Source organism: Balearica regulorum, chromosome Z (assembly GCF_011004875.1).
Source record: "Balearica regulorum gibbericeps isolate bBalReg1 chromosome Z, bBalReg1.pri, whole genome shotgun sequence".
Lineage (NCBI taxonomy): Eukaryota > Metazoa > Chordata > Aves > Gruiformes > Gruidae > Balearica > Balearica regulorum.
Genome location: NC_046220.1, coordinates 83951894 through 83978875, shown reverse-complemented (window position 1 = coordinate 83978875; position 26982 = coordinate 83951894). Strand labels below are relative to the sequence as shown.

The 26982-nt window shown below is 49.1% G+C and overlaps 1 protein-coding gene across 3 annotated transcripts in view; it reads left to right on the top strand.

Moving 5' to 3' along the window:
* The window catches only part of ZBTB7C (zinc finger and BTB domain containing 7C), a 159912-nt gene that overhangs the window by 69898 nt on the left and 63032 nt on the right, over window positions 1-26982 (top strand). For 2 of the 3 annotated variants that reach the window (XM_075740401.1, XM_075740399.1), the window contains one exon: window positions 16707-16767. The exons of the other annotated variant lie outside the window; for it this stretch is intronic. The gene's annotated coding sequence lies outside the window, so the exon portion shown is untranslated. The remainder of the gene's footprint in view (window positions 1-16706; window positions 16768-26982) is intronic. 3 annotated transcript variants of the gene reach the window in all.

Sequence of the window (26982 nt, the reverse complement as noted above, 5' to 3'; positions counted from 1 at the left end):
TGCCTGCATTTGGTTGCGTTGCAATGGAAATGCTATCATCTCTAATGTTAGGTGGGATGATCTGTGAGATAATTTTCAGGGAAATCCTTAGGGAATGGAAGTACAATCCACCATGAAAGATGACAGACTGCTAAAGGAGATGAGTTCGGTGCTAGGCTCTTCTTCCCTCTCCCTGGGAATGACCTGTAAGGTTGGTTTGCACCTAGTTTTGTTTCAGAATTGTAGTGGCCAAATGCCCACGTTGCATCTAGAAACCACGGTGGGATGGCCAGCTGAGGAAGGGTCTGTACCCACAGGTGGCATGGGTGTGAGTGGTCCCTGAGCTGGTTCTTTGGGGCCAGATAGCAATGTTAGATGGGGCATAGCCCATGCAACTTCATCACTTCATGTATCTGCTGGAGCTCCTTATGCATGAACAGAAATGCATCGTCTGTCAGAGGAGGCCACAAAAACGGTCAGAGGGCTGGAGCACCTCTCCTATGGAGACAGGCTGAGAGAGTTGGGGTTGTTCAGCCTGGAGAAGAGAAGGCTCCAAGGAGACCTTAGAGCACCTTCCAGTCCCTGAAGGGGGCTTATAAGAAAGATGGGGACAGACTTTTTAGTAGGCCTGTAGCGATAGGACAAGGGGTAATGGGTTTAAACTGAAGAAGGGTAGATTCGAACTAGATATAAGGAAGAAACTCTTTATGATGTGTGGTGAAACACTGGCACAGGTTGCCCAGAGAGGTGGTAGATGCCCCATCCCTGGAAACACTCAAGGTCAGGTTGGACGGGGCTCTGAGCAACCTGATCTGGTTGCAGATGTCCCTGCCCGTGGCAGGAGGGGTAGGACTGGATGGCCTTTAAAAGTCCTTTCCAACCCAAACAGTTCTATGATTTTATAACTTGTCGTGGAGGCAGCATTATATCTGGAAAGTGCCTCTGCTCTCAGCTGGCATTGGCTCATAGAGGTGCACGTCTCTCTAGTGCTGGTCTTCAGGCCCATTACACCATTAGTTTCCAAGGGGCCTCCTTTGATTGACACCCATGCCAATTAAGCCCGTTGCAGCATATGTTGTGTTTTGGTGGACGGAGACGTACCTGATGTGCCTTGGTTCGTGTGCCGGGGTCAGGCACGGCTAGGGATTTGCTTCTCCCTGTGTGCAGGGAGCTCCTCATCGCTGCAGCGGGTTGGAACACAAGGATCTGCCACCACACTGGGCAGAAAATGTTTTCTTGGGTCCTGATGAGAAAGGAGGAGCTAAAAATGTGTGTCCCATTTGGTGTGTGAGGACTTGTGGTGTAATGGGAGTAGGTTGGAGAGGGGGACAAGGACATGGGGGAGCTTCAATGTGAAAAGTGGCTGAACAGACTAAGCCCTTCAGTCTGGAGGAAAAGGATCTGAGGAGGTATCGCAAGTGGGGTATATAAGCCCTGTGTGGTGTGGAGGTGGATAGGGAAGAGTTATTTGTTGTGTCTTGCAGCACAAAAGCTAGAGAAGAACCGTGAAATGACTGGGCAGAGGCCTTAAACAGGAGGATGTACTATTTTATAAAACATGTAATTAAACTGTGGAGCTCCTTGCCACAGGATGTTGCGGATGCCAAAAGTGTAAATGGCTTCAAAAACTGATTACAGTTGTGGATGAAAGGTCCATGAAGGGCTGTTAGCTCAGTGCCGCAGGTACAGCCACCAGATTGGGAAGCATCTCGGCTGCTTGCTGGCATCAGGAGCATATATACAGAGAAGTACTCGTCTGTGCCCGCTTTTGTACACCCCATGCTCATCCTTAGAGCTGGGACTTTGGATTGCAGGACCTCAGGCACCTGCTCTGGTGTTGAACCCAATTCTTGCTGGTGGAGGACAAGGAGAGCCATGTCTGCTGTCCCTCTTTCCTGAGCTTCCCATGGCAAATGCATACCCATAGCTATAGATCAGACATCACCAAAACTGGCCAGATGTGTATCATGGGGTGTTATATTCCCTGATATATCAGCAAGCCTTCCCCTGCGAGTTGGCTTACTCCAGCATGTCCAGCCCAGGTAGGAGCACAGCTCCAGATGGGCTAAGATTCTCTAGTGAAAATGTCCTACAACCAAATTCGTCCTGAGTCCAAGTGAGCATCCCAAGAGGGTACGGCGTAGGGAGGATCTGGCATGCTCCATGTATAAATGCCTTCAGAGAAAAAAGTGTCTTGATACTGAGAAGTTTTCTGATATAGTTGGAAATACATAACATGAGCGAGAAGTTGGAGGACAAGGTCAGGTGCATCCAGACATTTTCACCACAGAGGTGGCCAACTAAAAAGGTCCCTGTCACACAGAGAAAGGTGGATTCTTCAGAGCTGGTGCCTTGAAATGGGGAGTGGGGGATTTCTGGGAGAGAAACCTGAACTTTGTGGCATGTGCTGCATAAATATGGACGCGACTTGTTAAAGCCCTTCCCCTGAGCCCACCAGAGGTACCAAATGAAAGGATCTATAGGTTCCCTCCAGGTCGGGAAGTACCAAATCCCCTGCGACCACCCACAGCATCTTGTCGGCACGTGCATTTCCCGGTGTCTGCAGTGGGAGAGTGCAGTCGAGCACACTGCCTGCTCCCCCCGAAACACTCCCTGCCGTGCCTACAGCTCAGTGAAAGCACGACAACTCCTCATTGACTCTTTGTAGCCCAAGAACAGAGCCTTGGAAAAGTCCAGCAGCGAGAACTTTACTAATTCCAACTAATGACTCCGAAATACTGACTGAGGGGAACAATTGGGCACCATCAAAAGGCGCCAGCAAAAGAAATGCACTGTATTGTAATAGCAAACGCAGCTGAATTTGGTCTGATGGAGTGCCTTTCATATTCAGAGCATTTCAAAGCACTTTGCAGAGTAATGAGCTGCATGCTGACGGTGGGGCTGTGGAGTGGTCTTTATGTGCCCAACAATAGCTGGCACAGCTGGCAGAGGAAGACCTGCTCGTGGTGGGAGAGGGGATGGTGGCTGGGATGCTGAGGTTATCCTGCACTTTCCTGTTTTTTCAGTGCTGTTAGATCTCTAGCTCGCACTTGGATGGTTACTGGAGGTGATCTGGCAAGACCTGGCTGTGATTCCTTTTGTCCTGATGCTTCTGTGTCCGTAGCTGAGCTGTGCCCACTGTGTGTCTGTCCAGCAGCAGTCCATTGGCACTCTGGGCTGGGTATACTGGGGACATGTGGAATAAATGGGAGTTATTTTGGAGGGACAGAGCAGCTTGAAGCACCTGGTACAGACTATGAAATGGGGAGATGGCATTATCTTTCTTAACACTGGCACAGGTTGCCCAGAGAGGTGGTAGATGCCCCATCCCTGGAAACACTCAAGGTCAGGTTGGACGGGGCTCTGAGCAACCTGATCTGGTTGACGATGTCCCTGCTCATGGCAGGGGGGTTGGAGCCCTCTGACCTTTCAAGGTCCCTTCCAACCCAAACCGTTCTATGGGAAATGTGGAATAAATAGGATTTGTTTTGGAAGGGACAGAGCAGCTTGAGGCACCCAGCACAGTCTGTGAGATGGGATAATTCTTTCCATCTTGAAACTGTGCAGAAGTCCCTAGGTGTACCTATGGATCTGCTCATCTTGGCATTGCTTAGAGTGTCAGGTTGATTGGCCTGAAGGACTGGGAAGGCCTCTGCATGCTCTAGCCTCCAAAACACAAGTGACTGAGATACTTCATCCTCCCAGGAGTGCAGCCATATTGGTGTCTTGTCCTGTGGATTTACCTGGTCCTATGAACCTGCAAGTCTTTCATGTGTAGGTTTGCACTCTTGATGGGTTCGGTTTCTCTGCCCTTCTTTTATCTTTGGGGAAATGGAGGTGGAGAAACATGTTGTGACTCACATGAGAATCCCTTGGCACAGCTGGGAATAGACCTTGGCCTCCCAGGTCACTGGCTGGTCCTCTAATCTTGTGGTCTCCGTGACAGTTTCGTGAAGGCCCACATACGACTTCAGCTCTTTAATTTTAGCTAAGCCAGAATAGCATTGGCACAGCTGCGTGAGCAGATCTCTTAGTCCCGAAACCACTTCTGTGGCAGGGATGTTGCTTGCCCCTTGCAAGGAGAGGAAAAGGTTAATTGCATTTTTTTCCTTCTTTTTTTTTTTTTTTTGCTTTTTTTGGAAAAGAGGAAATAAATGTACCTACCCCACCCTGAGGGGACTGCACAAATCTGTCAGCCTTGGCGGGTGGGGGCAGGCAGCTGGGCTGCATTAAGGAAGTAGCCCTCGGGAGGGAAGGGGTTGGGGGCATGGGTGGGGGGCTTGGCTGCCTGCCCGCCTGCCTGGATCTGCAGGCAGGGAGGGGGATTCTGTGCCGGGCTATATTTGGAGAGCCCAGGCTGTAATGCTGTCTGCAGAGCCATGGGCATTTGTGATGAATTAATTTTACCCGGGGCTGGAACAAAAGATCTGCCGCAAAGCCTGGTTTGGGGTTAGAAAAAGAGCTCAGGGGTGAGGAAGGAGATTTCAGACCTTCTCCCATGTGACCTGGGTCCTTCACTTCACCAGCTCCCTGCTAACCAAGATAACCAAATTCCAGGAGCCTCCAGCTTCTCTGGAGGACCATGCTGGGTTGGCGTTGGGTTCGTTGCATCTCCCCCATCCCAGCAAAGAAAAGAGGATGGGAAGCAGACCAAGATGTGTTGGAAGCCTGGAGTCTTCTCACTCTTCCATCTGTGTTTCCGTGCTGCCTGTGCTCCAACTGGGTCGGGCTGATGTCATGGCAAGACTTCCTCTCTCAGGCAGTGGTCTCGCGTGCTGTCATCCCGCAGCGGGGATTTGATGGTGTGCAGATGGCTTTGCTGTTTCCCGTCTGCCTTGCGCTGAGGTTGGCTGGTGCTGCTTTCCAAGCAGGGGTGTCTCAAACCGCCAATTGAGTGGCAGCGGTAGCAGACGCAAGTTCTCCCTGATAATCCAACCTTGTGGTGGGTATTTTGGTACCTCTTCTAGTTCAGTGCTCAAAAGAATATATAAAGACTCAACATTTTAAATTTCTTTGGGAGATGATTACAATAAAAATAGTCTTGTGTGGTGGACCCTTAAGGTCAAAGCAAAGTAGATTCATAGAATCATTGAGGTTAGAAAAAAACATTAAGATCATCAAGTCCAACCGTTAACCCAGCACTGCCCAGCCCACCACTAAACCATGTCCCTAAGCACCACATCTACACGTCTTTTAAATACCTTCAGGGATGGTGACCCCACCACTTCCCTGGGCAGCCTGTTCCAGTGACTGACAACCCTTTCAGTGAAGAAATTTTTCCTCATATCCAATCTAAACCTCCCCTGGCACAACTTGAGGCTGTTTCTTCTTGTCCCATTACTTGTTACCTGGGAAAAGAGTCTGAGACCCACCTTACTCCAACCTCTTCTCAGGTAGTTGTAGAGAGCTATAAGTAGCAAGGTTATGTCTTGAAACAGCTCAAAGCGACTTTCAAGCTTCTTGTCGTGTTGAGTTTCAAGGCATCTAAATTCAAAGCTATCGTGCATATAACACACAAGGTGACTGGTTGCACAAAGCCTATCCAAATCTTTCTTGTTTTGCCTTCATTTCGTCTGGGGCTGATGTGAGTAACCTGCACTAATCTTTTGAGCATAGTAGGAGGCAAGCCAACTCTGGAGGCTCAGGGGAGACTGTCTCAGAGGAGGACCATGGCTGAAGCTGGAGGTGATGTTGGTCCTGGTGATGTGTTTGAGGTGGATTTACATCCTCATGCTCTTAGCCAGATGGATGCTTTGCCTGTGGTTTTCATTTCAGCTAAGTGGTGTGGTAGGGACAAGAGGGAAGAAGTTAGGAAGGTGAGAAATAGATTTATAATCCCACACCAGCACTGCTTGGTCTAGGAGAGCATCGATGGACCCTCGCCGGTGTTTTCGAGTGGAGGGGCAGACCTGCTGAGCCTGGGCATCCCTGGGGTGCTGTGGGGAGACGCGGTGCCTGACAGTGAGGTATAGCCCTGGCCTGGAGGAGGATCTCGCTGGCCCCTTTGGCACAGCTCTGGGGCGAGGGGCTCATCTGGATTTTGCCGACTAGGTTTCCTTGCCTCCTCTCTAGGATTCGCTATGTGTCTGAGCTTTTAATATCACTTCATTCTCCCTCCCTACAGCCCATGCCCCTGTCCCAGATGTATTTGTCTAAGTGGCTTTAATTAACTTACATTTTCCTGTGCGTGACAGCTCCTTGAGGTTTTGGTAGCTGTTTTTTGTCCTTCCACAGTTGTCACTGACATGTACCACTTTCCCTGCAGACTGGCCTTCAAGCCTACCATGTTTTTTTCCTGCTCTGCGGAATTATTTTAACATACTGGAAGGAAATGGTTTCCATGTGAGCCTTGTTATGCACACTCAATTGATTATTAGGTGTGATTTTCCTGATCCCTGCCGGTATCTACGAGGATTTTGAGTGAGGAAGCCAGAGGGGCGTAGGATGATGGTTTAGGTCAGATAGATTTATCTTCACGAGTGACAAGACTGATAACTCTGGAGTGGCATGGCTACAGGTGTTATCATTTGGGTGTCTCCTCAAGAGTGAAGGTTAATGTCTTGCCACTACTGATCCATCACAGTGTTATCTGCACGATTTATAGGTCTTCTTGTGCCTTTCCAGCAACAGCGGGTTCACTTTTCCGGAGCTCAGAGCTATGTACCTGCTCTGGTTGCAGCAGCTGTAGCGGTCATGTCAGCAAGCCCTTGCTCTCCTGGGTTCCTTTGCTTTTAAACCCAATTTTAAGAGTAATCTCAGCTTGTTACTGAGTAGTTTTGCACTTCCCTTGCTTTTAAACCCAATGTTAGGAATGATGTCAGCTTGTTATTGTGTAGTTTTGCACTTCCCCAGTGGAGGAATGTGGGATGAATGGGGGCAAGCCCAATGTTTGAGTCTTCTCCCAAGGGAAGGCATCAGGCAAATGAAGGCAAGACAAGCCCTGATCCTACCTTCCCAAGGATCGCCCTAACAAATGTGAGTGGGAGGATGGCAAGAAGCAAAAAGGAGCTCCAATCTTAAAGTAAAAGCTCTAAAAAAAAAAAAAAAAGCAATAAATCCAACAAATTAAAATAAAAAGGCAACTAACATGAGTGACAATTGTACAGTATCAGATAGCACTACATCCTGGATTCCAGTGGGGTAGGAAATATGAAGCAAAAATCACTCAGGTGCTTCTAGATAGCGATAAGGAAAGCAATTCCCATTTACCGGTAGAAATAAAATAAGAGGTCCTGATAAACCCTCCATGACTAGACTGGATTAGGGCTCTAGCTGTGAAAATTCATTACGGGCGTGCAAAAGAATGCACATCTTGCCGAGCTAAACTGACTACAAACGCTGTTTATCTGGAGAAGAGCCGATTCACTCAGAATAAATAGATTTCTTTCAAAGGGAAAGGTGGGGAGGAAATCTGTCAGAAATCTGTATCCCTGCCTTGTCATTTATTATGCAAATAAGTCTCACACCTTCCTAAACCATGAAGGATGAGTTTGTGTTGGAAGAGCGATCTTAAGCTGTTCCAGCAACTCCATGGCCAGGAGCTGCTAATTTCAGGAGGGCTTCTGGTGGCGAGCAGCACCAGTCCTCGTCAACGAGGGTAATGCAATTTGGTCAGATGTTTTCAGAGTTCCCAAAACAAACCTATTGCTTCACATTATTTTGTATTATTTATGATATTTTATTTTATTTTATTTGCCCATTCTCCATAGGAATTACTTTGTATCTGGGTCATGTGCAGAAGGGAGCCTGTGGTGTATTCTGCTCCATCCTTATCTTCATCTCTCTTCCGTTTGGTATCAGCGCTGGTTAAAGCTGCACCATTCTGCTGGGTAGGGCTTAGTGGAACAGGACGTGTTTGAGCTTCGGTCCATGGCTGACTCTGAGGTGGTTGTAGGTGGCTGCAGAAGCACTTAGCGTGGTGTGCAGGGACTGCAAAATGACCTAACACCTTTTGTTCTAGCAATTAAGTATCTCAGGATGCTAATTTTAGAAGTAGAATTGAGCTGGTAGGATCCGCAAATAGTGGATGAAACCTTGATGTTCCCTTCAGTGGAGAGAGTGTTGAGCCAATGTTAAATGAGTGAAAATAAAAAAATAAAATAAAAAACAACAGAAAAAGATCTCTAGAAGGTGTTTCCTGACAAGGGTGTTTTAAGTTTTCAGTCCTGTATTTTGGAAAGGCTCCTGATGAGTCATGTGGCCCCAATTCGGTATGTGTGAACAAAGCTCCAGAGATGGAAGCTTGACCCCACAAACCCACCATGCTCGCATCTCATGCAGTTTGGGACAAGCAGGTGTCCCCTCTAAGGAGACACAAAAGTCAGAGGGATGCTCGGAGAGTAGAGGGATCCAGCTGGGACATTGTGCGTGTTCATAAGCAGGTTGTAGGACATGCAGAAAACCAGGGTTACAGAAAAGCACATGCAAAGGACTTTCCAAAATGCTTAATCCCAAATTTCTCAGCTATCTTCTCCATTACAGCCAGGAGAGATATTGGCACTGATTTCTGGCTGTGGTGATCTTAGCATTGCCTTTCCCTCTGTGGTCTTAGGACACTACGTCAGTAGGTGGCTTCTGATGAGTGGAGAGAAACAGGTCCTTTGCTGAGCAGGAGGGACCCACCACTCAGTGTCTGCTGCGGCCGAGGGAGAATGCAACGCACATTGACGTTGGCCATCGCATGAATCTCTCTCACTTCTTCAGGGGCATTTTGCGTTTGTGTTTTGCCCTCAGCATTTCTGGAGCACTGGGCTGGCCGGGCTCTTGCACTGCTCCGGCATGGTTCTGCTAATGGGATCTGACCTGATGGCTTTGCATGTTTTAAGTAAATTAAACACAGCTGCTAGGAAAATCCAGTAACCTTAACAGCACCATGGTTCCATTGTCTGCATTGTAATTACAGCAGCAACTGCCTGGAAATTCTACTTTCTGGTTTATTTTTAAATAACTTCTGAGCAACCCTTTGATCGACTACTTCATCCCCAAGTCCTGCCTGTCCTCTTCATTGTTCTGGCTTTAACCCTTGCTTCTTCTTCAAGCATCCATCTCATTGCAGATTAAGTCAGTTGCAAATGCAAGCATCTGATTGCAAAAATGCAATTTTGAGCTGAGAGTGAATCTGGGGAGAATTTTAAGCCAGGGCTTATGGGGTGAGTGCACACCCCAGGCATTCAGAGAGCTGTGTTTTAAGGCTGCTGGGGAAGTCCATCTTGAAATATGCAGCTGTTTCAATTGCTTCAACCAAAATCCTTTGTACCCCTTCAGAGAGGTGGGCTTTCTGCCACAGTGACAACACTTTAATCAGAAGCAAAAGGAGTTAGTTTTATGTAGGAAGCAAAACTAGGAGCCTAATTAATTTTTCCTTATCAACCCATGAGTGGAACCTATGCCTGCAGGAGCGAAGGATCAACTCCTAGCACAGGTGTACCTGTATGCTCCTTTCCTTCATTAAAAACTCATCCATCTTCACTGCAGGATCTACACAGGCTTAAATTTCTGGAGGAAACGTAGGCACAGGGAAATGGCTTAGGATTTTGCATCAGAGTCTGCAAAAGGGCTCAAAAACATTTTAAACATTTGCCAGTGCAATGATGGAGGTTGGCTCAGCATCACAGGGTGCTGGGCCCACCTTGAGGACTCTAGAGCTACAGTTCCCCAACTGCACGCAAGGTCACATTGTATTTGGTTGTGGAATCAGAGAATGGTTTGGGTTGGAAGGGACCTCTAAAGGCCATCTAGTCGAACTCCCCTGCAATGAGCAGGGACATCTGCAACCAGATCAGGTTGCTCAGAGCCCCGTCCAACCTGACCTTGAGTGTTTCCAGGGATGGGGCATCTACCACCTCTCTGGGCAACCTGTGCCAGTGCTTCACCACCCTCAATGTAAATCATGGTTCTGGCTGTCCTTCATCCTGCTGGTACCTGGAATGAGCTGTCTGCTGGAGATCTGAGGTACTTCCAACAGAGCCATTTGCCAGCTTGTTTTCCAACCTGACTTCTCTTCCACTGGGCTGGCCAGGACAGGCAGGTCTCCGCTGTGATGCCTTGGTCTGCTCTCCCATCTGCTGTCTGCAGCATGTTATCATGTATCTGCATCGCAAAGCAAAGCAGATGCCTACGCATTTGATCTGGGTGAAAGCTCTGAGTGTGATTGGGGTTGTAAAGTTTACGAGATTCTGTGTTTTATGGTAAATTTTAAATTGACTTTGCAATCAGGGCACATTAGAGTTTGTAAAGGAAAGTCAGTGTGATGTGTTGCAGAACACAAGGTGGTAATTTCCCCTCTTATATTGATGCTATCAACAGTGAAGAATGAAGCAGCTGCTTCTTGGAGGATTGGTTTTTTTAATGCATTCGATTTATGTAATTTATAGACTATTATTTATTACATGGGGTTTTTCCCCCTTTACTGGCTTTCCCCCTCCCTCCATTACTAGAATAAAGCAACACCATCTTATCTACCGCTTTTCATCTGTAGATTTCAAAGCCCTTTCCAACCATGGCCGGCATCATCGTTTCCATTTTCACACAGGAAGGGGAAAACTGATGGCTGGAGATGGGAAAGGATGTCAGCCCATAGACGCAGCCAGGCCACTCCTCCTCCTGAGCACAATCCATGCACTCATTTCTCCCCAGCTTGGGAGGGATGAGCTGTCTGAGGGCATTTTTGGCTGGAAGGCACAGTCCCTGGCAAGCCCTGGTCCAGCAAGGAGAGCCCTGTGCCACTGCTCTGACCACATCGCACCCCGACATCTACCATGGGTGCTGCCAGCATCTACAGTGTGGCCACCATCAGGATCCTATGAGCCAAAGCAGCTTTTATCCATACACAAAAAGGAGTTGCCATTAAAAAAAGGCAATAATCATCACAAACACTCTGATGGGCAATGAAACATCTGCGTGTGGCAGTGCATGATAGAGGTGCTTTTTCAAAATACGTTTGCCAGGTTAGATTCTCTGCAGGGATGTGAGTGACTTGGTTCCCTTGACTCCAGTGGGCTTCTCCAAGACACTGCCCTATTTGAGGCCGTACGGAGTTTCAGCGAGGCTCAGGCTCTGAAGTTTCTCTGTTACGTGACAGGAACAGGGTTTTCAGCTGAGCAGAATTTTCTGCCAAGGTGGGATTCATCTGTCCACATTTAGTTACCTGAATGTTAGCCACCACTTCCCTAGTTGCCTGGGCTGCCTTCACCATTGATGGAGAGTGGTAAGCACAATTTCAGTGGCATGGTTTCTCTTCTCCTAAGGAAGATGTCTAGCTGAGATCAGCTGGATCTTGCCGTAGCTTCTCTCCTTTGCTGATGAAGGGAGTCTAGCTAACTAGCCCAGATGATAGAGACATTTTTCTGCAGACATATGAGGAGTCCATGACCCCAAGTATCTCCTTCCCACCACGCATTTCAGTATCTTGACATAAAACTAAGCAGCTGGAAGGAGAATTATCCCCAAAAGGCAGTGTGGCATGGGCTTTGCACACCCAGTGTGGTGTGCTCTAGTGTTCCACCATGGCCTGGCTCTGCGGTTGCACTGCAGGTCCTGACACGCCATGGTCAGACATCTTCTTATCTACCTCCACACACCTCCAGAAGGGATGGGGCCACGCTGGTCTGCCCACCTGACTGGTGAACATTACTAAGGAAAGCTGTAGCTTTATTTTTTTAGATGGCAAAGAGGCCAGTCTGTCATTTCTTCGCTATTGGGACACCTCAGTGCTCAGGCTCGGATGGCAAGGCAGCACTTCATAGTTTGCTCCTGATCTTCACTGAAGCCAGGGTTCACCCTCATTTCTGTCTTACAACATGGCAGTGTTTGCCTGCAGCTCCATATTTTCCTTGCCATTATTAAGCCTGCTAGAAAATGGTTCTGTCACCTTCCTGATTCACTAATGTGTCCAGTGAGGTCAAAGACTCTTGAGTGCATATGAAGGAAATGGGCAGAGCCCTCTGGGAGGAGCCTGGGGTCACCCGGGCGTGAGGAGAGATGTGAGATGAGCTCTTCCCCAGACTTAGGCTCGTTCATTAAAGCTGAATCACAGCGAAGGTGTTTTATGGTGTTTGCTTTTCAGATATGTGAAGAAGATGAAAAAAACTGATTGCAGAAGTCCTGGTCATTTCAAAGTAAAATTTGATGGGGATTTATTGAAGATGCTGTAATACAGCCTGTAGCAGCATCTGCTTTCCAGATTAACAGAGGGCTTGCAAACAGCACTTTGGACGCAACCTCCAAGATTATTTGAAAACTAGAGAGCAAATTCCATGTGGTGAATGATTCATGACATGGGTTTGCATATCAGTTGTTCCTTCTTTCTTTGTCAAATTTATTCTCTTCAGTGAGATTATGCAGGAGGCACACAAACACTGGAACCATCCTGGAGGCGTTTATGTGCCAGGACTGTGCCACTCATCACAGCAGGGGCCTAAGAGCGCAGAGCTGGAGGGCATACTCTTCTAATGCAAATGGGTTTTATTTTGGAGCTATTGAAACTTGGACCAGGAGCTGGAGCTGGGCTGCAGTGGAAGATAAAAATATGAACTTGGTGCCTAATCTTCTGTTATAGCCGGTGGATATTTGGTCAGTGGAGTCTGGAGGGTGTTTCACACCCCGAAGTAGATATTGACATTTGAGTAACTGAATAGCTCTCCAGACACCCCAAATTGTGCTGACTGCATCCCCGTGGGCTGCAGTAAGAGCTGGGACAGCCACCACATGTGTAGGTCATGATTCAGCTGCTAGACATAAGTGTCTAGTTTTACCCTAAGACATATTACTTAGTCTCCAGCTGCCAGTCAAGAGGGATGCAGGTCCAGGGTCATATCTGGCAAAGCCACACACAGGTCTGGGATAGCTTAGGGAGTCTAAAGTGGTGATGGGAACCTGCATTTAGGCAACTAAATCCAGGATTTACATGTGGGCACCCCAACTGAGGTGCCCTAATCTGGAGCTGAATCCTACCCAGCATACCAGGGGCTGGTGCAGTTTTATCAGGCTGTCCCTGGCTGTTGGATCAGGGTTACACTGTGCTTCAGGTGAGCTAAATTCTCACTGCTGGCTGGTGAGGACTAGAGCATGGATGGACTCTTTGGAGGATGGTCCATTAGGAGTATGTGAATGCTTGTTCTGTTGTCCTCAGTGTAGACACCTTGGAGAAGGGCTGTTTCTTCATGTGGGGTTGACATCAAGAGCAGGACAAGCATGTCCCATCACCAGGCTACTTGGGAACGGTCCTTCCCAGCTACACAGCTGACCCAAGCCAGGGGATGGAGAGGTCAGTGTGCTAAAAAGAGGCAGAAGCTCCCCTTCTAGAGACACATGGTGGGAGGAACAGACCCAGAAGTGAGCTGATGTGGCATGTTAGTGATGCATTCCAAGAGGGTAATTAGAAACCTTAACGTCATATCCAGGAGGGTGTGTTCAATTCATCTAGAAACCACCCCAAAAAGCTAAAAGAGACCTTGTGGCTGAGGGGAAAGCCACAGGCAAGCCTGTGTGCTTTATAGCTTGTCATCCTGTGTGTGTTTTGGGAATGGGAGAACGAAGCCTGGGCTGCTCTCAGCAATGCCCATCCTCTCTGGAATTGCTACAAGGGCACCGGGGTATCCTCCCTGCCTCCCTCTTTGCTGGCTCAGAGGGTGGACCACGAGTGTGGTTGTTCACAGGCACTGTTCTTCAGGCCCCTCTTCCTGGCAATGGGTTAACGAAACTCTAATTCAGGTGCAGCCTCTGCTTAGCCTAGAAACTCCCATTTATAGCCTCATCCCATGAGGATTCTCCTGAGCCTCAAACAGTGTTTTTTTTTTTAGGTGTTGCATTGCAAGCTGTTGTGTCCCCAAGTCTCCCTTGTCAGGGGGAGAAGCTGCAATGCCTGTAGACAGGAGACGACTTTAAGTACAAGTTAAAGCTGAAGCTCAGCGTTGCTCAAGGGAAATGCAGTGCCAGCCCCTGCCCTGACACCAGGAGGAGGTTGTGCATCGACCTTAGCAGAGCTGATGAGCTCCGGCACAAAGCCAGGACATTGCAGGATTTTTGCAGCCTTCCCTGGGAATTTTGCCCAAAATAAAGACAGAGGCGCTCACCCATGTGGGCACATTGACAGTGGCCTGCATTAAGCTTTTTGCCCCCTTGCTGATCACTTTTGGCCGCTGAGTGGCAAACGAGCCATTAGTTGTCAGAGGTGGCGGTTGCTCATCAGCTAATGATCTGAACTGGGGCTGGGGCTAAGGAAGGAGGTCGCGCTTAAGTGCACAAGGTCAGAGCAGCTGGATGCTCTCAAAAGCAGATGGACTCATTAGCCGTGGAGAAGTTCCCTCCTTGGGGCTGATCATGGCCCCGGAGCTTGGCCAGCCTGCACGGCTGCAGTCACCGCGCTGGGCCGCAGCCACCGTGTGCTCTACCAGCCACCTGTGCTCTGTGCATTGCTTACCGCCTAAGTGTCCTCGTACTGATGGTTGTAGAAGCACGGAAAGGAAATATGCAGGCCACCACAAAGGTTACCTGTTAGAGCAATTAAATTTTAGCCTGTAGAAGAGAAGACTGAGAGGGGATCTGATCAATGCTTATAAATATCTAAAGGGTGGATGCCTAGAGGAAGGGGCCAGACTCTTCTGAATGGTGCCCAGTGACAGGACAAGGGGCAAGGGGCACAAACTGGACCACAGGAAGTTCCACCTGAACATGAGGAAAAACTTGTTCACTGTGAGGGTGAGCGAGCCCTGGGACAGGCTGCCCAGAGCGGTTGTGGAGTCTCCTTCTCTGGAGACATTCCAAACCTGCCTGGACGCCATCCTGTGCCACCTGCTCTGGGTGATCCTGCTCTGTCAGGGGATTGGACTAGATGATCTCCAGAGGTCCCTTCCAACCCCTACTGCTCTGTGATTCTGTGATTTTGTGAATATTTTACCAATTTAATCAAATGGGTAGGATGGTCAGAACCCCTTGGTTCCTTGGTCCAGGGACAGTCAACCAGGTGTCAATGTGACTTGAAAAATGTTGGCGGCACTTTCCCATGAGAGAGGATCTCATACAGGCTGACACAAGATTGAGGTGGATACAGCCTCCATATAAAAGGAGGGAGAAGGTTCCCAGTGGCTTGCCTGTGTCACAGGTAGTGGGAACTAGTGCTGGTGGACCCTGCCCCAGTAAACCCATGCCGAGGGCTGCCTGGAGAAGGAAAGGAGGAGATGCTTGGGTGATTGATTCAGTCAGGAACTGCTTGGGGACCTCAGGGAAGAGGAGGCAGTGTCTCCATCTTTGGCTGACCCATGATAACAAGTGTCACCTTGGTTTCAGCCTTCTTATGTAAAATTTACTGAGTGCGAATGCACTGCATTGGCTCTGCCCATGTTAAACATGGGAAATTCAGAGACTGCACGCAATAAACGTCCATTTCCTTGCTTTGAGTGACTCCCAGTTGACTGCACACCACTAAGCCTTGGCAGAGAGAGCCCATTTCCCTTGCAGCTTCCGCTAGTTGGTGGGAACCCCTTGACCCTGGCCAAAACTCAGGTACAAACACAGATTTAAGGGCAGGTGTGAGCTGGTGGTGCCATTTTGGGGAAAATATCCCAGATCATGAGCTTATTGCTTCTTTTGTGTGCAAATACCGCTTCTCCAGCTGAACCAAAAGGAGCAACTTCCAGCTATGTGCTCCCGTAGCACAGGTGCCCAGCTGCCCTGGTCTTGTAACAGCCATGGTGGTCTTCCTCTTTGCTCTTACCCAGGAGGAGACCTGAGCCACCACCCCCAGCTGTACTAGGGGGGATCTGGACCCCATTAATATGATCGTTGCCTGCTGGTGGAAGTCTCACACCTTAAGGTTGTGCTGAAGCAGAGTCAGGTCCCCCAAAGCATGCCCATGCTGATGTCCTTCATCAGCCCTCTGAGCTCTGCCCACCTCCAGCCCAGCTGCTGGCCATCTTGTCCTTCAGCAGCCACCGGCAGCCTGCATTGGCAGCCATCGGTGGTTTTCTTATCTCCTCTAGCACGTGCTGGTGACAGTCCTACTCAACACCTCCTGCATGGAGGAGGTGTCACCTCCCTGCTTGGAAATGCCAGCCCGCTGTCTCCATCATTTGCAAGTGCAAAGTGATGGCCTGGAGCTGCTGTAGAGCTTTGTTTGTCAAAAGTTTTTCACAAGCTAAGAGGGGCAGAGGACTTGTATGGGCAGAGTTGGGGGGATGATGGTTGTATGCCTTCCCCCTCTGCACCCCATCACCTGCAGGACGTGGATTTGTTGCGGGTACCTCTGTGGGTACCACCAAGCTACCACCGACAACCGAGCTACATGTGTAGGAAGACAAGGGAAATTGATAATCCCAAAGGGATCAAGATGTAACATTTAGCTAGGGGGTGGAATGGGTGAAGCAACCAGTGCTGCTTTGGTGGTGTCCGTTTCTGGAATGTTCATCTCCCAGCTGTTGCAGGAGGAGATGTGATACAGCGGGAGGATGGGTTGTTTTGCACATCCATGGTATATTGTTGCTAGATGATTTTGTGATACAGGCACCAGGGAAGGGTGAAGAGCAGAGACGCAGCTCAACTGACCCTGGAAAAATGGGTGGTAAGAGAGCAGGAGCAGGCCTGGTTCCGTGGTTCCTCATCATCCTGGCAGAAGGTTTCTCCAGAGATGGCTGTTCTTAACCAGAAGCTCAGCTCTGGGAAGCTTGGGAAGGACTCTTCTTCAGAAGCTCAATTTTTTGTTTTTGTTTTTTTTTCTTTCCCTTGTTCCTTAGGAAATGGTCGGAGGAGCAAAGGGAGCATTGCCAGAGATTTGAAACGAAAACAAGGGTACCGGTGAGTACGCATTCGGGCGTGCTGAACTGGTGGCTTTGTGGGGAGAGCTGGCGGCTCCTTGCAAGCAGGATGCGAGTTGAGGGGTATGAAGTGCCTCTCCTGATGTCTTTCCGGGGTCTTGGGGCTCTGATCCTGCCCTTCGGTTACTGGGGACTCCTGCGGGAGAGGAGGTAGTTTGTCATGTTGCTGGATCAGCACAAATCAGCTTTGCCACCACCACGATTCTCTGCTATTGTCAACGACTGAACCACTAATTGCTCTTTCTGTAAATCTATAGAAGATGCTCTCATAAATATGTGTGCTCTCCGTGCTGCAGTGCTGGAAAGAGCAGGCGGCAGATATGCTGGCAGCTGCACAGGAGTGCGCTGAGCAACAATATTTGTTAATGCTTGGAGTGCTTTTGGCTTTTGTTGTGCTTGGCCCCGTTGCGGATCCAGTCACAGGGCTGCGATCTGGGTGACATTTCAAGGTCCTCTCCAAACCTGTTTTCTGCAGCTGTCACGCAGGAGGCTGTGGCTTGGGTGTTTGCATAGAGGTCTTGAATAGGAAGGAATGAGCATTCTTTTGTTATCATCTAAGCTTGTTTGGATACATCACAGCCTGAGTTGATCTTGCTGAACCAAGTTATCTTGTCTTGCACCAGGTGGGAGGCTGGTCTTTTTACACCATCTTTCTCATGAGCAACTGCCTGGTTTGCACTGGCCAAACCCTTAGCAGAGCCATGCTGTGCCTCCCCATGGGTCCCCATCTGTCAGAGACCAAATCCTCACATCTCTTCTGGTCCCCACACTGCACACGTGTTACGAATGCTGAGGAGCACCTCGGTGCAGGGTTATCATAGAATCACAGAATGGTTTGGGTGGGAAGGGACCTTTAAAGTCCATCTAGTCCAACCTCCCTGCCATGGGCAGGGACATCTTCAACTCAAATCAGGTTGCTCAGAGACCCGTGCAACCCGAACTGGAGTATTTCCAGGGATGGGGCATCTACCACCTCTCTGGGCAACCTGTGCCAGTGTTTCACCACCATCAGCATAAGACATTTCTTCCATATCTATTTCCGTGCTGTAGCCTGGACTATGTGGATGTGCAGAAGCACTGCTGGTCGTGAGTGGATCATGGAGAGATGCAGATTTTAGGACTCAGCTCAGTATAGGTATGAGCTTAGAGGAGGAAGAAGTTGACACAGACAGACAGGGGGCTTCAGGAAGGACTCTTCTTCAGACATTTAACAACATAGAGGCCCTTTATAATGAGTGAACGTCTTTTTAATCCATGTTACATCTAATCTAGTTTGGGCGTCCACCCTAGGACGAGCTAGGCTGCAAGAGGAGCCCAGGTGAGGGGAAGGTGTGTCTGCAGGGTCACATCCTGGCAAGGTGGGCAGGGAGGATGCTGAGACCTGGGCTTCTCCCTAGTACCCCTGAAGAAGCAGAAGAGTCTGAGAAGTGATGCTTCATTCCCAGGGCTCATTGCTGACCCCTAAACAGGTGCTAATGAGGGCCCGGAGCAGATTTGAAACTCCTCTCTAGCTCCTACACCTCCCATGCCCTTCCTGCTGCCTCTCTGCAATCAGCTAGAAAATAAACTGAGCCTATCTTCCCAGGAGCAGCAACCCCCTCACTTGTAAACAAAGCAGCCTGAAAGGCCACTGGCCACAGAGCTGGGTGCGATCACCAGCCCGGAGGTGTTGGATCGTGCTCCCACCCCGGGGACCCCTTGCACCCGTCCGCTCCCAAAATCCAGCTGCATTTTCTCTCCGTGCACCCCAGCCCCTGCATGCCTGGCAGGGATGGTGATAACCACGAGGACCGGTATGTATCTGAGGCACTGGCTATTTTATAATGCTGGCTTTCCTGATTTACACCATCAGGGGTTTGGTCTCTTGAGCTCCTACAATCCTGGAGTGATTCAGCTTATTAGACATCCGTTTGCACTGTTCCTAGCATTAAATAATTGGCTTCTCAGCATATTTGAGTTGGAGGGTATCTAACAATCCTGTGAACTATCCATCAGGCTCCATTATCATCTCTGCACTCCTGCACCGGCTGCCTCATGTCAACTCTGCCTGGGGTTTACAAATAGATTTCGTTTCTCCTGCAGTTTTGCTTCTTTTTTCTTTTTCTTTCTCTCAAAGGAGCAGTTTCAGTCTCCTTACAATTTGTGCAGATGCTCCTGTTGGCTGTGACAGCATCTTTCTGTTGACTCATGAGCAATGGGTCCCATCCTTGTCCTGGCTCCATTTCTGCCAAAGTCCCTGTATGAAGCAAAAACTCCCATTTGCCAGAAAGGAATTGAATAGTTATCTCAATTGAAAGAATTTCCTTTTCCAGCCTACAAACTGATAAACCATCACATTGTTGGAGTTTCCTTATCAGTTCATAGAATTTGTAGGACATGAAATAATGACCTGTCAACTCCCCTCCAGCAGACCAGGACTTCACCACTCTCACTTAAGGCAAACCCCCGGCTGTCTTGATGGTATTTTAATAAGGATGCTTAAAAGGGCTTGTAAAAGGCCTCCTAACCAGATGGGTAATGTGAGAGCTGAGACTTTCTCATGTTATTTTTGGTACCTGGTGCTGCCGCTGCTGTACCAGCGATGGGAGAGATGCTCAGCACCACTGGAAATCAGGCTCATGCTCACCTCCCCGGCTCTGCAGCATCCTGTAGGAGGTGGACAGGATGGGACATCATGTCCCCGTGGATCAGATTTGCTTTTAGAGCTAATCCTACTGGAATCACACACACCAGAGCCAGGGGCTGCAGTCACACGTATCCCCCTCTTTACAGGCTCCAGAGCTGCTGCTGGATGTTTTATCATTGTCAGGAGAGACATATCTAGGTTTTGCTCATGCAAAATCAGCTTCTTCCTTTTTATATAAGCTTAAGCAATGGTCTTCCCAGTGAAACATTGCAGTTATAAAGACTCTGATGCATGTTTTCGGCTGACAGGCTGGGATTGCAGGCATACCAGAGTGTAGCACTGGGGCAGGCAAGGGAAGTCATAAAAAAGAGGACCCAGCTCTTTTACAAACATATGCCTGTATAGTCTGAACACTCCTTTTCTGACTCGTCCTAGAGACATCTTTTCCTCCTAGGGTATAAGACATGCAAGGCAAATCCAAGCAGCTTCAAACCTTTTAGGAGCCCTTCAGCCCTTACATTGAATTTTATCCCTGCATTTCAAGATTGCCCTTTAAAAAAACTTTCCTAGTTCTAACCTGTCAAGAGAAGGTTGATAAGAAGAGATTAATACCCTAAAAAAGGAGCCTGGTACTTTTTTGTAAAAAAATGTCAGTGCAATTGTCTAAAAGACAAGCCCATTACATTTTGTATTGAAATGTATTTGCTTATGCAAGGATAAGATTCACTTTACATCCTTGTCCTGGGTCCTGTATGTTATTGGGCAGGAGTCATCTCTAAACTAGCGAGGCTGCAGTGCAAGCATTAAAAAAGGAGAATTATTATAGAACAAGAGATATTAATTCTGGGTAACACGTGGAGGAGACTGATGCTGGATGCTGTAAAGTGACCCACCAAAGTCCAGATGACTTCAGCAGAGGCAGAGACTTGGTTATCTGAGATGTTTGCAGTGTCTTAAAAGCTACAAATTTTACTTCTCCAGAAGACGTGCCAGCACTCCCATGTAACTGTAAGACAAAAACCTTAGTGATTTCTGCGCCTGTGCCCTCATGTCATTACTTTCCCTCTTTTGCAGGTCTGCATAATGACATTCACGGTCACACACACACACACAAAAAATACTTTATATAAAGAAAACGAATCTGGCTTCAACCGGCTCTCGCCTCCTGCTGCGATTACCTCCAGACCCTGGCTCGCCCAGGGTGAAATGAAAAGGGGAGTTAATGTAGCGGGGTCGTTTCTCACTGCTGAATTGGTCAGCCATCTACGGAGCCAATTTCTGCGGCTTTTCAGTGGCGTGGCAGACCCCTGGGTAATATTTGCCTGAATAGAGCCATAAGTGTTTAAGCTGTATTGCTAGGAATGGCTGTTTTATCCTATGCATCTGAGATTTCAACCCATCAGACATGAAGCAGGTCAAGACTCTCATGCCATTGTGTGCATTATAGCGAACAGAACAGAATATGCTTGATAAAAGAGAGGACTTAAAAGAAACGCTTCTTTAGACCTGCAACTTTCAAGTCCCACAATGCATCAAAGACCCCTCATATAGACTTTGAAAGGGGCGAAAGGCATTACCTAATATTTGGAGAAAATGAATAATAAAGCATCCCAAGTGCCTGGAAACTAATTTAGGAGTGCACATTGCACTGTACTGCCTCTGCTGGATTCGCTCCCCAGAAGAGCTGCTAACAAAAGATTTAAAAAAAAAAAAATTACATTTGGAGACCAACTTTTCTTCCTTGAAATGCCTCCTTTTTTGTAATGTTTCCTGGTAAGAGTTACTTATGAAAAGATGAAATGCAGCCCGTGCTGCAAACACCAGGTCTCAAATGAAGCTCGGAAGCTTGTAAGGTTTCCCACCGTTCCCCTCCCCACCACAGCCTTTTGTTCCTTCACGTTGAAAGCATTGCTTGCAGGATGCTGAGGCACTACCTGCTCGTGGAGTTTAGCAATGTCTTAGGGGAAAAAAAACCAAAACCAAAAACCCAACCAACCTATTTGTCTGGCCTTTGCTTTTGTTCCAGCAAAACCACCTTTGGGTAGAGTTGGGACTGCTCTGTTGATGACCTATTGCTCCTTGCAGCAGGAGCTGGGAGCCTGGCACCATGCTGAAGGTACCAGTTCTATTTCGGGTGCCACCAGGGGTGGTGAAGGTGCTGGTTGGAGCCTGAGATGTTTCGTGCCAGTAGTTGGTTTCTTAGAGGCAGTGGTTCCTCATGCCGTGGTCTCCACAGCTAGCATGGTTCCTGTAGGACTTGGGAGCTGCAGAGTTGAGTGGACTCAACTTCTGCCTTGTATCACGAGACACGGGGTCAGGTCCAAGCGTGGCTGAGGGGATGTCCACCCGGTTGGGACTGGTGGGATTTGGACTGATGGCTCTGGGAGTGAGAGATTCAGCAGAGGGGATGTTTGCTCACTGGCATAACCTGCTCCGGAGCAGGGTTTTCCCTTGAGAATCAAACCCTGTGGCATGCCAGATGTCTCTAGATCCCACGAAGCGATGGGAGATAAGGACAGCTGGGCATCCATGAGGATGTTCAGTCAAGAAGAGCTCTTCTCTCCTCCCCTCCTTTCCCACGCCCATCCCCACTGCCTGTGCTTCTCACATCCAGCTCCATTTTTACCATCTGCAGAGACGCAGTTACGTTTGAGTGCTCTCTTACCTGCTTCTCCCCCAGGCCACAATTAATTGAGGCCAGGAGGGCAGGCAGGAGTGCTCAGGCAATATTTACAAGAAGAAGGGGATGTTAATGGGTCACTGGGGCCAGACAGGGATGGAGATGGGGATGATGGGCAGTGGGGAGACAGTGAATCTCCGACTAGCTCCGGGGGTGATTAAAATTGCAGCTTTGCATCCAATTGAATCAAAACCAGCCTTCCCCCCCCCCCCCCCGCCCCGCCCCGTTAAACTCCTGATGCTGGGGCTGCTGTTTAGTGGGACCTGCTGGGGTGGGAGGACAGCAGGCTATAGGGAGCAGGGAGGACGCCTTTGAGTTATCTGTTGTTGCAAGGCTAGCGGGTGGCGAGCTTTTAATTTTTTTTTTTTACCTCATATGAGCTCAGCCCAGCAGCCCTGTTAGGCTGAGCTTAGTTATTTCAGTTACCACAGTTATCAGAGAGGTGGTAGATGCCCCATCCCTGGAAACACTCAAGGTCAGGTTGGACAGGTCTGAGCAACCTGATCTGGTTGAAGATGTCCCTGCTGATGGCAGGGGGTTTGGACTAGATGGACTTCAAGGGTCCCTTCCAACCCATTCTGTGATTCTATGATTCTGTTTAGCATTTCTCCACTGCATCCTTCATGAACAGGGTGTGCTCAGTTGTTGGCTCAAGGTGCTGATGGTCTCAGGCACAATGCCCAGCTGGGAGATGAGGCACAAAAAGTGGTGTGCAGGGCATGACACACCAGTGCCCAGCCTTTCCACCGGCTTTTTCCCTAACACTGGAGACCCAGGCAACAAAAGCCTGGTCTATATTTGGCACCATAGCAATCAGAAACTAGGATAATTTCCCGTGGAAAGGGGATTTGGCAGCACTGCAAGGGGAGTTTCATGCCCTGCCTTAATGATATGTCATCATCCAGGGAATTTTTAGTCTTGTGCTTGGGTTTTATGATCCATATTACTTCTCTTTTAATTTTTATTGCTTCACTTTAGTTTTCGGTACAGTGCTGGAAGCACTCGGTGGGCAGAGATGGCTCTGCTAGCACCATCACTTTGTGTCTTGACCTACATTAAGCAAGGGGCAGAGAGGAGCTGGGCGCGGGCTCACCAGCCCTATAGCGTGGTGACACCCCTGCATGCATCAGCGTTGGTGCAGGCAGCCTTTGGTCTTGCTGGTCTCCCGTGCCAATGCAGCGGTGCCAAGGGCAGCTACATCTGGCTTGGTGGCCCCCTGGACAACCTGTTAAACTTGAGCTTGGGCAAGGAGTCACCTTGAAATGTGTGCAGCAGCAGACCCAGAAGGAAGAGCTTGGGCTGGGTCAAGGTGAGCCTTGAGGTGAGGCTACACAAAACTGGTGGCTGTTGGGCTTGTGGTGCTGTTTGCTCCCAGCTCCGTGCTGGGCTGTGCTGCTCTCTCCTGGTCTTCAGGCGGAACATGGCAGGACATGATCTTTTCCTCTGCAGGACATCCTGTGTAGGGGGTGTCTGGTCCATGCTTGGGTTCCTAGGACATCGCTGAGCCAGGTAAGCAGGCAGGGATTGCTGCTGGTTGGCCCAGGTTTCATCCTCCCAGAAGATCAGATGATGTTTGCTTCTCTTCTGTGCGTGTCACCTTTGCTGTAGTCCTGTTTCTGGTTTGCTACCCGTTGCGGAGAGAAATAAAATCTCCTCTAATGTCACCCTGATATATAAAGGTAGTAAAATGTGGAAAACTATGAGGTTCCTCTGGGAACCTTCAACATCTCAGAAGCACAGGGGGTCATCCATGCTTTCCTGAGCTGGAGCCCTAAAGCCCAGTCCCCACAGGTCTGCTGGTGGCTCTAGTCTCAGAATAGCGCTGGATAAGATGTGCTGTCAGGGGAAGCAAAGGGAAGGGATTTATTTATTTTGACTGGGAAGCTGGCACTTTCCAAGCTGTATGGTCACGGGGTGACTTCTTTTAAGGAGACAATCAGACTGGACTGGTTGGCACGTCGGTGTGAAGGAACACCTTCCCTGGGTGTCCCCGTGGGCTCACTCCGTGCCAGCTGATAACCCATGTCATTTAGAAGGGGATTTGCTCCTTTCTGCTCTGCATTTCTGCACGATGCTCAGGGGCAGATCCAAACCTCACCGGCGTCAGGGAGCTTGCTCACTGACTTCAGCTGCCTCCATCCTCCCAGAAAGAAGATGTGACACAACCTCCGTGTAACTGTTTATTCCTGGTGACAAGTGCACCTTCCCCAGTGACCTTTCACACCGCCAAACGGAGGGAAAACGGGATGCCTGTCCCCTCCCAGGCAGGCCGAGAGCAGGGCTGTCAGAGGCGGGGAGCTTGCAAGCTGTTAAGAGAAATCCTCCCCGCAGTACCCAAGGGACCTGAGCGCTGGTTCAAAAGGTTTTGAAGCACTGTCAGCTCCTGTTTGGGGCTGCTGCGCTGATGGGAGATCCTGCCAAGAAGGTGATAGGCTGAAACAAGCTGAATTTGAAGCGATTGTGGTTTGAAATGATCTTCCAGGTTTGTCAGCTCCGTCAGAATTTAACTCATGCAAGGGTGGCCAGGAGCCTGGGGTGCACGGGACTGGGCGACCAGCCAGCCAAGGATGGGTGTCCTTGCAGGTGACCCAGCTGGACCCCATGCTTTCTCCAGCAAGGCAGGGCTCCACTTTATCTGCAGCAAGGGAGGAAGTGCAGGGGCCATGGGAAAAGAAGGAACAAGGACGTCAGCCTCAGCGTTGAGTTTGCCACAGTGGGTGCTGAGGTCCCTCTGAATGCTGAGGTCCCTACAGAATGGTAGGCATCCATCCATCCCTCTAGCTATCTCAGATAGTTTCCAGGCCATGGGCATCCTTCCCCATGCACATCCCTCTCCCTTCTTCTCAACAGATCTGGCGTTTGCTCATGTCAATGGTAGAGCCTCTGTTGACTTCCGCAGATGCAGGATGAAGCTTGCGGTACTTGTCTTCCATCAGCATTTCATTTAAAATGTAACCAGCTCATGAATACTGCTGCTCCAGGTTTCTTCATCAAAACACTTTCTAAAGAAAATTAGAACACCAAAAGCAGCAGAGCCTGGCAAAAAAAACGGGGAACGTTTGTTGGTATGGAAAAACATCCTCAACCAACCAAAAGCCGATTTGTTCTGGTGGAGCAGAGACAATCCAACAACCTCCCTTTTGTTTTGCAGTTCATAGATATTGTTACATTCACACCTGAAATCTTTTACTGAAAATTCAGCATCATTTATTCTCCTTTTGCCCTGGGAACTGGTAGATTTGAAGCAGCTTCATCCTTTCTGTTTCTGTGAGAACTGATTACGGCAGAACAGGTAGCATCAGTGGGTTGGGAACTGCAGCCTGCATTTCATCGCCTACCAGAAGTCCCATCTGTCAGTAGGAGCTGAATAGTTCTCCTCTGCTAACAAAATTATTTATTTTGACCTGTCATTAAGGATATTCATGCAGCAGAGTGAAAGGTGGGAATGATCTATGCTTTGTGAGTTTTACAAGCCCATTTTGTATTTGTCTCGGTGGTAGAGGAGCGGTAAAGAGCTCTGTGCTCGCGCCTGTTATGATAAGTGAGTTTTGGAAGAGGCTTTCTGTCTGATAGTCCATCTAAAACTGTGGGGAAATGCCATTCTAAAGGCTGTTAAAACACAATTGCTCGCTGATTTACACAGTCAAGGAGTGCCTCTTTAGTAGGAGATGCGTGCCGAATAAAAGCGGTTCAAGTGGTGCTTTTAATAAATAGATAATGGAATGGCATTTTATCTTCTGCTTTAATCCGTTACGTTAGCATAAGGTAGCATATCCCTCTGATCGATTTTGAGATAGCAGAAACCGAAAGTCGAACCACTTTCTTTGTATCGCTCTGAAGCCAAATTGCACGCTGGTGAAAGGCACTGGGTTCGCAGCGCTTGTGAACTGGGATTTTTTTTTTTTTTGTGCCGTTGAGCAATGATGGATGGGTTTAGTTGGGTCCAACCAGGCTGGTGTGCTCATGTTTCACATCTCCTGTGCCATGTGGGGTCTCCTCCAGCCCCCTGCTCCCATGGGTTTGGGTGGGAAGGGTGCGGAGCCGTGGGGAAGGAGGTGGCTCTGTGGGAAGCTCCTCTCCAAGCCCTTGGGCTTCCCTGGAGGCTCCAGGTCGCTGGGGCTGAGTGCTGTGAAGCTCAATGAGCAGTTGGCTGCCGGGTTAGGAAAGAAATAGGACTCTTTGGGAAGCAGGAAGAAGGTCATTTATCCTGTCGCTGCTCATCCTTGCTAATTCATTGTTTCCGTTGAAAACCCGACACTTAGCTGCTTCATGAATGAACCTAGTGTTCCTGCCGCCAAAAACAACTTGGTCTAGTGAAGAATAAGAGCTGCTTTCACCTCCTGTCTGGTCTGCTGTGCTTTTTTCCCCCTTGGTTTCTTCCCCTCGCATCCCTTCTGCCTGGGTGGCAAACTGGGTTGCCCCCATAGAGCGGGGCTGGAGCCCGGGGGCTGGAATCACAGAATCACAGAATGGTTTGGGTTGGAAGGGACCTTTGAAGGCCATCTAGTCCAACCCCCCTGCCATGGGCAGGGACATCTGCAACCAGATCAGGTTGCTCAGAGCCCCGTCCAACCTGACATTGAACACTTCCAGGGATGGGGCATCCACCACCTCTCTGGGCAACCTGTGCCAGTGTTTCACCACCCTCAGTGTAAAAAATTTCATCCTGGGGGATGCTCCATGAGCACAGAGGACCCCTCCGTGGGTAAGGTTTGCTGGGCTGGGACCACAGAGGCTCTCACAAGCTAAAGGGGATGGGAAAGCTTGAAGGGGAGATTTGGAGAGGGGGAAGTGACTCAGTTGCAGGGCAGGAGGGATGTCGAGGAGGAGGAAGGGTGGGGAGATCCAGATAGACCTGGGGGACTTTGGGGGGGGGGGGGAGGGCAGTG